The sequence below is a fragment of the Protopterus annectens genome, chromosome 6.part1, assembly GCF_019279795.1.
Source record: "Protopterus annectens isolate FY-2018-M chromosome 6.part1, PAN1.0, whole genome shotgun sequence".
Lineage (NCBI taxonomy): Eukaryota > Metazoa > Chordata > Ceratodontiformes > Protopteridae > Protopterus > Protopterus annectens.
In genome coordinates this window covers 335,449,403-335,464,469 of record NC_056738.1, presented here as the reverse complement: position 1 = coordinate 335,464,469, position 15,067 = coordinate 335,449,403, and the positions used below count along the sequence as shown (strand labels likewise).

Below are 15,067 nucleotides of genomic sequence, written 5' to 3'. Positions count from 1 at the left end.
TGCAGCTGTCCAGTCATCTAGCATGTAACTTGTTTTTAGGCTGTAGTTGGAGTTCAAGTAGTCCTGCTAGGCCTGTTTTAGGCTGTTTAGGAAGACAACTGGGCATATTGTCGGAGCCCACTGAAGCAGTGTTTTTGGTCATAGTGAGCACCACCAGAACCTGCTCCCTTTGATAGCTGGTGGGGGGGATGCTAGAAGGGATTCCACAGGGAGTAGTGGGGAGTGAAGTTGGAGCTAAATTTATCAGCCAGTCGATTCGCTATGTCACCTTGGTCAGTGAAATTTGTGCCATTTATCACCAGTTTTGCACACTGCTGAGCATTACCTTTAAGGTTCCTGACAGATCTGAAGAAGCTCTTGTGATTGTCCTTAGCCTGAGAGGCTATCCTGTCCTTGTAATTGGCCTTGCTGGACTGTCTTAATTTCTTGTTTTGTTTAATCAGACAAGTCTTCTGTCTGAGAGTTGGTCTTTTTGATTTTGACCATGACTTTTTTTTTCCTTTTGTTATGTACCCTGTTAAGGTAATGATTCCACCTGTGAGGTTTGTTTTTGGTGTTACATCTGGGCTTGCTTCTGGTAGGTTTGGCAGCTTCAATGCAGCCATCTACATGTTTGTACAGGGTTTTTGTAAATAAGTTTGCAGAGGTAGTTTTGTTCTTGGGGTTTGGGGGAGCCATGAAGTTTTAAAAATTGTCACATAATAGGCTGTAGTTAGCTTGAAATAGTTCCTAACTGTTGCGGATTTAGTTGATTTTTCCAGATTGATTTTTATTTTGAGGGAAACAGTTTTGTGGTCCAGTTTTACCAATGAGGACATGACACTGGAGGAGGGGGTGCAGTGCTCTCCCATGTATGTGAGTACTAGGTCCAATATGTTTTATCCTCTGGTTGTAATGCACAGTATTTGGTCCAGTGTGTGTGTGTGTTGTTGAAGTCTAGGAAACGTTGGATGGTAACTAGTTTTTCTAGGTAAGAGTTGAGCTTCAAGGGTCTTGGAGGTCGATCTGCTGTTGGCTAGGACATGGTAAGCAACCTTGTCTGTAGAAACTTGGATGTGGATGAGCTCCAAGGCATCATCCTGTTTAAACTGCCTAGAGTTGCATTTGTTATTAATGTAGATTGAGACTCTTCCACCTTTAGCCCATCTGTACTGCTATTGGTCAAAATGTGTGGAAGGCACTGTAGCCTTCCACTTCTGGAGTACTTTATGCAGCTTTAAACAAGGTCTCAGTGACAGCACAGACGTCTACATTCTTCAGAGTGAGGAGAGGTAATGTGTTGAGTTTTCTTGTTTAGGATCCAAGCATTGAGCAGTAACACTCCAAGGTTGCTTGTAGTGTTTTGCTGCCATCTTGGTAGCTTTGTTTTGACATTACCTAAAAAAAAAAAAAAGCTCTAAGGGGAAATTGATAAAGTTTTATCCAGTATCGGAAAGCCTGGGGGGGACCAGTACAAACCATCCTTGGAAAAGTAACGTGGTCTGTTAACCATGTCCTCCCACATTGTTGAGCTCTAGTGGTACTCCAGGAGAATTCAATATCTAAGCCAGTTTTTAAAATCAATCATTTTATGTTAATACTGTTGCATCCTTTATGAAGGTAAAATGCTGTTCAGTCCAAGGCACATGTCCGTCAGTGACACATTCAGAGAGATCCATAATGTCTGTCTTCATTGGAACACTTCACATTGCCGAAATCCCGAAAGATCGAATTTCATTTCTCTGAGACCATATGATCGAACGTTCGGAATCTCGACATTGTGAATGGAGATCTGCATACAGTGCAGAATGGGAGATTTCCGTTTTCGTCGCTGTAGTCCGATCTCAGAGTTGGAATATTTAAGTGGCTTGCCCCTCTGCAGTAATGATGAGAGAGGTTTTTCTTTTCTTTTTTTTTTTTTTTTTTTTATTATTTATTTTATGATTGAGTTTCCAAATGTTCGATCATATGGTCTCAGCCATATGAAATTCGATCTTTCGGGAATTTGGTATTATAAAGTGAATCAGTCTTCATGTATTCCAGTGAGTTTTGTCTTGGGTCGTTTACACCTGCATGGACTGTGATAGAATCATATTGGTACCTTTGGTGCAGTGACTTGAGTGCATGAGTGATATTTTGGATTCATGCTCCAGATAGGCAACTAACCATTATCTTCTTGTCCAGTCCAGTGTGAAGGGGCATCTGTGCGTCATACAGTAGAATCTCCTGCGACAAGTGTAGTAGGTAGTGTTTGCTTGCCTTATGGGCTTTGTTCTTGGGGAATCATTGGGTGTATGCTTATGTGTTGTGTTGGGTGTTGTCTTTGGGGTTACTGAGGATAGTTTTTGCCATTTGACTGCTTAGGAGGTCTTTGAAGTATTGACATGTTTCCAAGTGCCTCAGCATAAGAAGTGTGTGTGGTGAGTGGTATATGTGAAGGATGTAGTGGGGTGTTCTTAACAAGCTTGTTAGTTGAGCAAGATTTTTGCCTCCATGGAAGTCATGTATGTACAGCTCTTACATACAGTTAGTTTTAAGGATTAAAAGGTGGCCTTGATTACACGAGACAAGTTGCTACATTCTGATTTGGTTGTGGTTCCTTCTCAGACTTCAGGATTCCAGTGCAGATAATCCCAGACTAGTTCACACTCAAGTTGGCAGAAGGGATTCTCTAACTCTTATTAAAGCTCAATTAAGTTGCAGCTCGAGCTCACATGCATATTTATAAAAGAACAGACATTAAATTTCCATAATTATTTTCATGTAGTTTGGCATATATTTTATTTTTTCACAGTTTTAATTAATTCCATTATATAAATTACTTAATGCCTGCCTTACCTTAATTCTCACACCACCTGAAATTTATTCTGTACATGTTGCCACAAATACCTTTTATTTCCTATGTAATTTGCACCTTCCTTTTTCTAAAGATCCCAACTTCAGTTCATTTGTCTCCTTTATAATAATCTGTACTTACATTATAGTTGGTTTAGATTTTGCTTTCCAGATTCTAGTAGATGCTTTTTGGCAGTCCCTAATATTAAACGCAGTAGGGCTTTGCTCTACCTAGGCAGCTATGTATTGGCTCAAAAATTATTTCTTTAGGTAGGTCTCCACATCCTTTCTGTCACTATATTCTTCAAAAAGCAAACCCCCTGGATATAAAATTGGCTCTATGTCCCTACCAGATGTCATATCAGTGTGAAATGCCCCTGTCAAAAGCTGTACCTGTGAGCAGCAGCTGACTGAAGTTTATTTTCTTTGTTTTAAACACCTTTAAATTATCAGTTAAGGCTTGCACACAAACAATAGTAAAATAAAAGTATTAAAGGGGCACTGGCTCAGATTTTTTGCTAGAGGAGTTTGTTTACATTTTAGTACTCTAAGTCACATGTTCAGCTAGAGGCAAGGTTTTCAAATAGCCTTTTTAGCATACTGCATGTCAGATTACACAAAGTCTCGGGGGCGGGGGGGGGGTTTAGAGGAAATGCTTAGAACTTTCAGCTGCAGTTTGTCCTTTTGTATTTTCCTTCCCCCATTCATGAGCAATTAGATTAGCTGAATGATTGGATTTTACTCAGCTAGAGATGCTATCTTCTTGTCACACATAGACCTGGAGCCTCTTTAGCAGTGAAGTGATAGCTACTTTTCTATGTACTTGCTTTTTGCAAATAAGTATTCAAGCCTAGGCAATAGTATTTGTCATGCTTGTTGCTACAAATGTTTTTCCCTCCACTATCAATTATTTTTCATACATTGTGTTTAGTGTTGCTTGTGTGTGTGTGTGTGTGTGTGTGTGTGTGTGTGTGTGTGTGTGTGTGTGATGATGTAGGTGCACTTTTATAGTCATACATATTTATTTATTTGCAGTTGGTTTACCAGGATAGTCCATTGGGCCAAAATGAACCCGTTTTCAATGGAGTCCTGGGGAGAAAAGCTCCATAACAATCTCAATACAGTAGGTTATTAATGATTGTTATACAATGCAAAAAGTTCAAGAAAATAATTACAAAAAAGTTCAGCATACATTAGAAATTCTGTATACTTATGATGGATCATATAGATGATACAGACTAACAAAGTAACATTACAAAGTAATACTGGAAGTAAATTCATATTATGATGCATAAACTTAAGAAGTGCAGTCTAGTACATTATATCAGACTAGTACATTTTTGCAGATTACATAGGAAACAGAGTGTGAGTGTTAGGGAAAAAAGGAAGAATTACTGGAGAAGCAGGGGAAGGATGGAAGATGAGGTAGCCAAAGTTAATTATGTGGGGTGAAAACATATTTCCCTCATTTTACAGCACAGCATTGCTTTGGACAGTTGTGCCTTGCAAAGAAACATGTTGACTAACAAATCTCCAAATATTCTAAAATAATAAAATATTTTGCATCTTTTCTCTAAAAATGTCATGCAGCTTTCAAACTGAATCTAATCACTGCTCTAAAAGTATTTTCTCATTAGCTGATGCTGTATGTTGTCCTTCAGAAATCACACCATAACTATTTGTCTAATAGTGATTCCATCCTACTGGTTTTCTTTTCTCACTTTTTTTCCATCATTCATTGTGGTAAAATGTTTTCAACTTTCACATCTTTCCTGAATGTTTGGCTGAAGTACAGTTAATTTACACTGATTAGCATTTGAAAGCTGAAGCAAGTGCAGTCTATACATTTCACCATATACTTTTCAATACCATTCCTAGTATATTATAGTAGGTAATTACAGGGGTACTTTTACTAAGGCAGTAAAAAGTAAGTGTTGCAACCAAAAATCTCATGCCATCTATAACCCTCTATTTTGACAAATAGCTACTTTTCTATGTATGTATGCATGCATGCATGTATGTAACACAATCTACATTTATATTCATGCGGTTTGAAAATAACATCCTTGTCATGTGTTACTGACAGACTTGAAATTCTAGGCATTTTTGAAGGTCTATAAATTTCAGATATGATACATATCTGATAATGCAGATCGCAGTTCACAGACCTATTAATCACATCTGTACATAGGCTACATGATAGCATCATATAACACAGTGTTTAGTACAGAGAAGTAACAAAACCTAAAAACTTATCCAGATGCTGTACTGTCATCTTGGAAGACTTAGCAGGACATGAGTGAGCAACAACATTTACATAAGGCATGCCAGTACACTTCTGGATGACCCAAACCATACAAACACACCCCAGCCCTGAATGAGAAGTATTCTACTCACACAAAGTGTATTGTCTAGACAGCTGGACTGCAGATATCATGCCAGTAACACAACAGTGTTCCCACTCATTGTCACTTCTGGTGACTGCTCTCATTGCTGTGCATTGATAAGCCCTACAGTGTTCCCACTCATCATGTCACCTCTGGTGACTGCCCTCATTGCTGTGACTGCATATCTCATGCCAGTGACACAACAGTGTTCCCACTCATTATGTCACCTCTGGTGATTGCTCTCATTGCTTTGACTGCATATCTCATGTCAGTGACAGAACAGTGTTCCCACTCATGTCACCTCTGGTGACTGCTCTCATTGCTGTGACTGCATATCTCATGCCAGTGATACAACAGTGATGTCCTTCAAGGATGCATCTGCAGTCATCACATATGGGTTGTCCTGCCTCAGGCAGCCCTTCGGTCGGCCGGATTCCAAAGTCTGGGTCTGGCCTCGGCTGATGTCGCACTTTCCCCGACGTCAGAGCGTCTGGGGTATAAAAGCATCAGCCGACGCCATCTTCCTCAGTCTTTCTTGCCGCATGGTGCCCGAAGCAGAAGCAGTTCGCAAGTGCCGGTCGGCCAGCTCCTGTGAGTCAGCTACCGAAGACTTCGAAAAAGCTAAGTACCCTGTTGGGGACTCTTTCTTGCCTCAGCCGATGTCAGATAAAGTTAATAATTGTTTAACTTGTGGGAAACAAATACCTCATAAGGATTTCCACTCTTACTGCCTCCCCTGCCTAGGCCCAGACCACGACGTCTCGGCCTGTTCAGCCTGTGCTTCCTTCAACCGACTAACTCTTAGATGTCGGTCGGAGTTTGCAGAGGAATTTTTTGGGGCTAGTTTTGCTTATAAGATGCCGTCGGAGACTCCGACTTCGCATTTAGTTAAAAAACGGAAGGACAAGGACTGGCACATGCAGACCGCGTTTTCGGCTGAAACCATGGTCAGGCCTACCGTGAGTGTCTCGGTCCCTGCTGAAACAGAGTCCTTGGTACTTCCTATTACCGAAACCGCACAACCGACTACCTCGGCCCCAGAGGCCCCAGCCGAGTCGGTTATTGAATTACCTACTGAAACCGGTGTCCAGGAACCTTCCGACACCATTCCTTTAGACAAGTCTACTCCTGCACGTGGTGCAGCCAGACCCCCTGCTTCCATGTCCATTAAGGCTTTTTCTAGGGCTAAAGCTGCTAAACTTACTAAAGCTTTGCCTCCCAAGGTTTCCACTCAGAGACCTTCTTCTGGCTCTCATATTCTTAGCCTAGCAGAGGATCTAATCTCATTAATTAGAGGTTCCCAACCTCATCCGGACAGGGGCTCTCAACCAACTCCAGACAAAAGGCCCAGGGTTGAACCCTCTGACCCCCAGTCCTCAGATGAGTCCACTGATGGCTCTGCTCTGTCAGACCACCAGGAGGAGGCTTATTCGGCCTACGAGGATTCTGATGCTGAAGAATCTATTCCCTCGGCCTCCCCTCCTGAAGAGTTTTCCTTTGGAGAGACATTACACTCTGAGAGAACATTTTTAATGGCAGGGTCAGGAATTCTCTGATTCTAGGAAGAGATTAAGGACCTTTTTACATTTACCTCAGCATAGGCCTTTAGCTATACCTCCTGTTTTGAATGTCATTGATGATGTGTACTCTGATGCTAGTACAACCCCTGACTCTCTCCCTCCGGCTCCTGCCAAACCTGATAGGTACTACAGGGTCCCGGACTCGCATCTACACCTGTACAAGGCCCACTCTGCTGATCCAGAAACTATTTCCCAGGGCCCAAAAGGGGTTGCAGCTGCCGCTGCTAAAAGTCCTCTACCCTCTGAAAGGGAGTCCAGAGCATTAGAGAGATAGGGTAAGAAAGTGTATACTTCTGCAACTCTTTCCATGAGGGCATTAAATTGTCAGTTTCATATGATACAGTACCAAGAGTATTTGTTAGATGAATTGTATAAGAAACTGTCCTCTTCTGAACCCCTTGACCGCAAATCCCTTCAGGATCTGGTGCATAACTCCCAGCAGGTTAGTAACCATTTCTTGCAGTGTGGTTATGATGCATTGGAAGCTTCATGTAGGTCAGCTATGACAGGTGCAGTTATACGTAGGCATGCCTGGCTGAAGGAACAATCCCTGCCAGACCATGTTAAAGCTAAGCTTTTGGATGCTCCTATGGAAAAGCAAAAATTATTTGGTTCCACAGCTCAAGAGGTTTTAAAGAAATTTGAAGAAAAGGCAAAATCTGTGCAAACAGTCAAAGACTTTCTGCAAGTCCAACCACCGAGATTCAGCAGAAATTGGCCTACTAAGAATTGGTCCTTTCTGGACTCAGACAGATCTCAGAGAGGCAGGAATAGGCGTGCCAGAGGTAGAGGGCAAGCTAGAGGCTCCTACAGAGGCCATCAGTGGCAGCCTCCCAACCAGAGAGGTAGTGCAGGAACTACAACTGCTACACCAGGACAGACTCAATGACTTTATTTTGACTCCGACCAGGGCTCAATTAGAAGCACCTTTGGGCGGAAAGCTTTCTTTATTCTCAAAAAATTGGCACAGCATTACAAGGGACACATGGACACTGCAAATAATAGACAAAGGATACAGGTTCCATTTCCACACATTGCCAAAAAGAAAAGGCATGCCAGACCTGCCACCAAATCAGAGGGCAGAGGCTTTGAAGCAAATTACCAACTTAATGCAAATGAAAGCCATAGAAAAGGTACCTCTTTCAGAACAAGGCCAAGGATTTTACTCCAGATTATTCCTTGTTCCAAGAAAAGAAAATCAGTGGAGGCCTATTCTCGACTTGTCCACACTGAATACTTACCTCATTGTGCCAAAATTCAAAATGCTGACTCTACAACAACTCCTTCCCATGCTGGGCAAGGGGTCTTGGCTGGTGACTCTAGACCTCAAGGAGGCATACCTGCATGTCCCTATTCGACAAAGCTGCAGAAGACACCTCAGATTTCTTGCAGGGTCAGAGCATTATCAATTCTCAGCATTGCCCTTTGGCTTATCTACTGCGCCCAGAGTATTCACGAAATGCCTGGCATCAGTAATTGCACACTGCAGACTTCAGGGGATTCAAATCTACCCATATCTGGACGACTGCCTTATACAAGCGGACAGCAAGCAAACTTTGTTAAAGGACTTGGACTATGCCATCCACCTGCTACAGGCCTTGGGATATACAGTCAACATCCACAAATCAAGACTGGTTCCATCCCAAAGAATAACTTTTCTGGGTGTGGATCTAGACACAACCACCCAAATGGCCTTTCTCACAGAAGAAAAACAAAAACAACTACCGGATTACTTCAAGAATCTGACAAGACAAACTCAGCTGACTGCAAGGAAAATCCTGCAGGCCCTGGGTTACATGGCATCTTGCATTCTTCTGATTCCGCAAGCAAGACTGCATATGAGAAAATTACAATGGTACATAAGAAGTTTATGGACTCAGCACAGTCACAGCTTAGAAACTTTGATCCCACTCATTCCATGCCTTCAAAAGGAATTTCTGTGTTGGGCTCAAGCCTGCCAGTCGAACAGCGGGTTGCCCTTCAGCAAGCCAAGAGCCAACCAAACCATCACCACGGACGCTTCAGACCAAGGTTGGGGAGCACACATGGAGGGCAGATGTATCCAAGGGCTATGGTCACAAAGAGAGCTGCGCATGCACAATAACCAAAAGGAGATGCTGGCAGTGATGCACGCAATCAAGGCCTTCAAACCTTTCCTTCATCAAGGCCACTTGCTCATAAGGACAGACAACACCACAGTTATGTGGTACATAAACAAGCAAGGAGGCACCCATTCCTACCCTCTTTGCAGACTGGCAGTGAATCTATGGGAACTTTCCTTGAAACACAACATACAGCTACAGTCCCAGTTTGTGCCAGGGAAAGACAATATACTGGCAGACAGCTTAAGCAGAACTACCATGGATGCACACGAATGGATGCTGCACCCAGACATCTTCTTACTCATCACACAATCATGGGGAAGGCCGGAAATAGATCTGTTCGCTTCCCCCCACAATCATCAACTGAAGAAATTCTGCTCAAGGGCAATACCACCCACATGCATGGAAAGTGGACGCTCTCTCTTTCAGCTGGAAAGCTCTAACAGTGTATGCTTTCCCACCTCTCCCATTAATGACCAAGGTCCTACTGAAGATCAGGACAGAGCAGCCCAGAGTGATTCTGATAGCTCCAAACTGGCCAAGACAGCACTGGTACCCACTGTTAAAGAGCATGTCACAGACTAAACCATGGCCTCTCCCCCTATGGCCATTCCTACTGACGCAGCACAATTTCAGGACTCTGCACTCCAACCTGAAAACCTTGCAGCTAACTGCCTGGAGAATACCATGACTCCTCCTCAGGATAACCTATCCCAGAGAGTGAAGGAAATTATTATGGAAGCTCGCCGGCATTCCACAAGGAAGGCATATTCAGCAAAATGGAAAAGATTTCACACTTGGAACACAACAAAGGGCCTAGATGTGACAGTGATGAACATGGCACATATACTGGAATATTTGGCAGAATTGTTCCACAATGGCCTGTCTTACTCTTCCATTAAGATACATGCCTCAGCAATCTCAGCAGAATACAATGTTAATCCACCTGTCTTCTCTCATCCTCTCCTAAGACAGTTTCTAAGAGGAATCAAAAACATTAATCCTCCAAGGAAACCACCTCTACCTACTTGGGACCTTAACTTCGTGTTGGAAAAACTAACACTTCCTCCCTTTGAACCAGCAGCATCGGCAGATCTACAGTTTTTGTCTTGGAAAACTGCCTTCCTTCTGGCCATAACCTCAGCAAGAAGAGTATCTGAGTTGAAAGCTTTAATGGCAGTGCAGCCATTTCTTATCTTTCATCAGGACAGAGTTTCTTTGAGGACCAATCCTACATTTATGCCAAAGGCGGTATCCAGGGTATCTTTGAACCAAACTATTCACTTGCCTACATTCTTCCCACAACCACAAAATAAAGGGGAGAGACTTCTGCACACCCTGGACATACACAGACAATTGCGCTACTACTTGGACAGAACTAAAAGTTACAGAAAGACTGACCAGTTGTTTGTAGCATATGCTGCTGGGGCACAAGAAAAAGCAATTTCCAAACAGACAATTTCAAAATGGATAGGAAATTGCATTCGTTTTTGTTACTCTTTTCATGGAAAAACTGTGCCAGCTAACATTAGACCTCATTCCACGAGAGCCACCACCACAGCCTTCCTAAGAGGGGTGGCTACCAAGGACATTTTAGAAGCTGCTACATGGAGCTCCGTGCATACATTTGCCAAGCATTACAATTTACCTTTATACTCCAGATCCAGAGCAGGTTTTGCTACGGCAGTCCTGCAGGGTATCTTAACTACACCATCCTTTACTTAGTACCTCCACCCCCAGATTGGCTATGGTATTCTACCCATATGTGATGACTGCAGATGCATCCTTGAAGGACATGGTACAGTTTTGTACCTACCATAAATGTAGATGTCCGATAGGTATGCATCTGCAGTCAGGTTTACCCTCCCTCCTTCCCCTCTGTGGTATTCCTAGGGTGCTTACCCCTCTATTAGCTAGCTGGTGGAATCTATTATGGTGTATTTGTTTGTATATATATATTTTTGCAAATGTTTGGAATTTTATTGCATTTCTCCAAATTTAGCCTTCCTAGAGGGCACCTGGCATCTGGGGCAAGAAAAACTGAGGAAGATGGCGTCGGCTGATGCTTTTATACCCCAGACCCTCTGACATCGGGGAAAGTGCGACATCAGCCAAGGCCAGACCCAGACTTTGGAATCCGGCCGACCGAAGGGCTGCCTGAGGCAGGACAACCCATATGTGATGACTGCAGATGCATACCTATCGGACATCTACATTTATGGTAGGTACAAAACTGTACTTTCCCACTCATTGTCACCTCTGGTGATTGCTGTCATTGCTTTGACTGCATATCTCATGTCAGTGACAGAACAGTGTTCCCACTCATTATGTCACCTCTGGTGATTGCTTTTATTGCTATGCATTGATAAGCCCTGCAGTGCTATACCCCAAACCTGAATGCATCAAATGAAAACAAGGACATGTCTCAGTCCAAGGATAGGGCTGTCATCACCTTGTCAAATGTCCGCAACAGTACACACAAGGTATGGTCAGTGTGCTGATGTCACATTTTAGGTCTATGCAAATGTCTGACATAATGCTGAGGGTCAGTTAAACATTAAAGGGTAATGTAGCCATAGTGACTTATTTTGTTTGTCTTTCGGCTTTTCCCAGTTAGGGGTTGCCACAGCAGAACTCCGGTCCGCTAATGTTTGGTAGTGGATTTTTACGTACCAGGTTACCAGCCCTGATGCACAACCTTCAACGAAGGCACGCCCCATTTACGTATGCCTCCACACAAAGACGCTCTAGCTGTGAATCGAACGGGACAACGTCTTACTGTGAGGCGACAACGCTACCGCAGCACCACCACCACAGTACTGCCATAGTAACTTATTATGGAGTACAATAATATTATGCCAGGTAGTACAACATTCATACACTGCACACACAGTTTTCTGTCATTTCACTTTCTCAACAATACAAACAGTTCTGCTGTTATCCTACAATGTGGAATTATACTTTTAGTACATCTGGGTGTTGACTAGCCTGCATCACATTACTGTACTGTCCTACTCTGTTATCCACACCCTCATTTGTGTAACTACCTTTAAATGTAATCAATAATGTGTTCTGAGCATATACATACTGTGCAAAATACACAAACACCACATATATAGCCAACCTGCTGGCAGATAGGTTCAGTGAAAACTTCACCCCCCTGTCCCCATCATTAAACCAAGACACCCCAAGCACCTGCCCTCTCAAAGGCAAAAAGTATGGTCTCCATGGGACCTGATTACATCCCTGGCTGCATCCTGCATGAACTCAGGCATGAGCTTCTCAGCTGCATTAGACACCCTATTCAACCAAAGCCTGAGCTCCAGCTTTCATCCCAGCTGAATGAAGAATAGCAAATGTCATCCCTCTACACATAGGTGGAGCTTCCACTGACCCAAGCAATTTTAGGCCCATCAGCCTAACTAGCCTGATCTGCAAGGCCATGGAACGCATCATCATGGACCTTATAAACAAAGACATTGGCAACTTCCAAAAGCTTGACCCCACACAGTTTTATTTTGTCAAAGGGAGATCATGCCTGTTAAACTTGGTCAACTTCTTTCAAACAGTCACTAAAGACATGGATGAGGGGAAAACGGTGCACAGCACCTACGTTGACCTCGCCAAAGCTTTTGACACTATTCTTCACTTGGGCATAATAGATCAACTCTCCCAGCTAGGCATCAGCCTGTATGTTACCAGGTGGGTAGCTAACTGGCTCACTGATAGAACCCACTCAGTCAAAGTAGGGAAAGCCACCTCTAGTAGACCGGTAATGAGCGGTGTACCCCAAGGATCGGTCTTGGGGCCTCTTCTGATTGGGATATACTTTTCTGAGGTGCAAGCCAAAACCAGTGGTCTGTGGCTGACCAGGTTTGCAGTTGACTGCAAGCTGGGTGCTGTCTTAAATTCCCCTAGTGATGTGAACATCCTCCAAGAGGGCCTTACCAAAACTAATGACTGCTGTCAGAAGTATGGTCTCAAATTGAAATGCATCATTATCCTCTTTGCAGAAAATGTCATCCCTACTAATTATCAGATTAATAACAATGTATTAATCAATCAGTTGTGAAAGACTTAGGCACACAAGTTGATAGCAACCTGACTTTTGACCATGACATTGCCTCTGTTGTACGGAAGGCTTTCTATATGGCTCACCTCATAAATAAGGGTGTTTCATCCAGGAACAAGTTGGTCAAAACATCCCTGTACTCCTCCCTTATCAGACCCATTATCAAGTACAATGCCCCCTTTGGGCATGTACCTTGACAAGCACATGCAGCAGTTTGAGAAACAACAGAGGTTCCTGACCAGGAAAATCCAGGGTCTCGAAACACCTATCCCATACAGATAGGCTAAAACCCCTGTCCCTCTACTCAGTCTCATACAGACTGCTCAGAGGTGACCTGTGTCTGGCATACAAGGCCATTTCAGACCCAGCCTTGATGGAGTTCCTGCATACCCATAAGAAACTCCACTTATACAGCTAAAAAGCAAGGCCTTAACCTGGTCTGTAACATTAATAAAACTTGTTGGCAGGATAGATTTGTGTCCCAAAGACCCCCCCCCCCAATCTGTGGAATAGACTTCCACTCAATGTAAAGCAGAGTACCTCTCTAGCCCTCTTTAAAAGGAACCTGGATGACTGGATGGGAAACAGAAAATATACCCCTGGGATCCCAACTGTGTCCCTGCTGGACAGGGGAAACAGGTATTGACTTGGAGAGAACATGGGTGAAATTCTTAGCTAGACTTATAAATGCCTCTGGGCCAATAGCCTAGTATCAACCTATGATCCTATGAACCTATAATAGAAAATTATATACATCTACAGTATATTCATATATATATATATATATATATATATATATATATATATATATATATATACGCACACACACACACACACACACACACACACACAATGTGGCAGGACTGAAAACCTACAAACTAACCAGTTGTGTAGAATGTAAAATATATTCTCCAACACAACAAATAAATACATTAAATACACTTACAAAATGTTATTCAGAGCAGTTTTGGTTGCACCAAGGTGGTGAGAAATTTTGCTAATAATATCCCATTAACTTTGATGCTGAAATTAAATTAAATTACATTGAAAAATAAATACGCACATTGGACACAAAGTACAGGGATGAAGTAGAATTAGAAACAATAACCTGAGAACACTTTGGCATGGAATGACAGTATCACTGTATTTGTTATTCACTAGGTCGTTAAAGTATGAGGAGATTCCTCAAGATTGGAGATGTGCATGTGTGCAACCCATATTTAAGGGATAAAGGAACGGCACAAACCCAAAGTCACAGAGACTCATAACTTAAGATTTGAGACGTGTACTTGTTCAACCCATGTTTAAGGGAGAGAGAAATAGGAGAAACCCAGAGTCGTAGACACCCATAATGTAAGATTGGAGACATGCACTTGTTCAATGCATATTGAAGGGACAGGGGAACAGGACAAACCCAGCATCAGACACCTAGAACTTAAGATTGAAGACATGCTCTGGCTCAACGCATATTTAAGGACAGGGTAACAGGACAAACCCAGAGTCGCAGAGACTCATAACTTAAGATTGGAGACATGGACTTGTTCAACCCATATTTAAGGGATAGGGGAACCGGACAGATGCAGAGTCATAAAGACCCATAACTTGACTTTATTTTTGTGGAAAAACAATGGAAAAGGTTATTTGCATAATGTATCATCAGAATTGAGAAGACTAGACCCCTGATTCACTATTTCTGTACAGGACTAGCTTAGTCCTGCACGGAAGCGAACATTTAGGAGCAAAACAGCAGCGCGCCAGGCATAATAATGAATGCATCCTGCCTGAGCTCCTAAATGGACATGGAGCATGTACGAGTGCAGGGGGTGTGTCTGAGAGCAGAGCTCACAGAATATACATGCTCCTGCAATCAAGAACAGCAGTTTAGGAATAAGAATGAGTGAGACCGCTCATAGGTGTTTGCATACGCCCAGCAACATCCCCCCAAGTTTACAAGAGCAGTAGTTAATATATAAAATATAAACAAGCTTCTTTTTTTAATTAAACAGATAAAATTTAACTGTAGGTGCGCGGGTTTGCCCATTGCTTAACTATGTTTATTGCAGCTTAAATCACACACTAGGATAACAATCAAGATGTACACAAATGAAGCAG

At 42.7% G+C, this 15,067-nt stretch overlaps 1 protein-coding gene across 1 annotated transcript in view; it reads left to right on the top strand.

The window, feature by feature from the left end:
* The window catches only part of MTA2 (metastasis associated 1 family member 2), a 1,757,597-nt gene that overhangs the window by 1,428,118 nt on the left and 314,412 nt on the right, over positions 1 to 15,067 (top strand). The gene's annotated exons all lie outside the window — the stretch shown is intronic.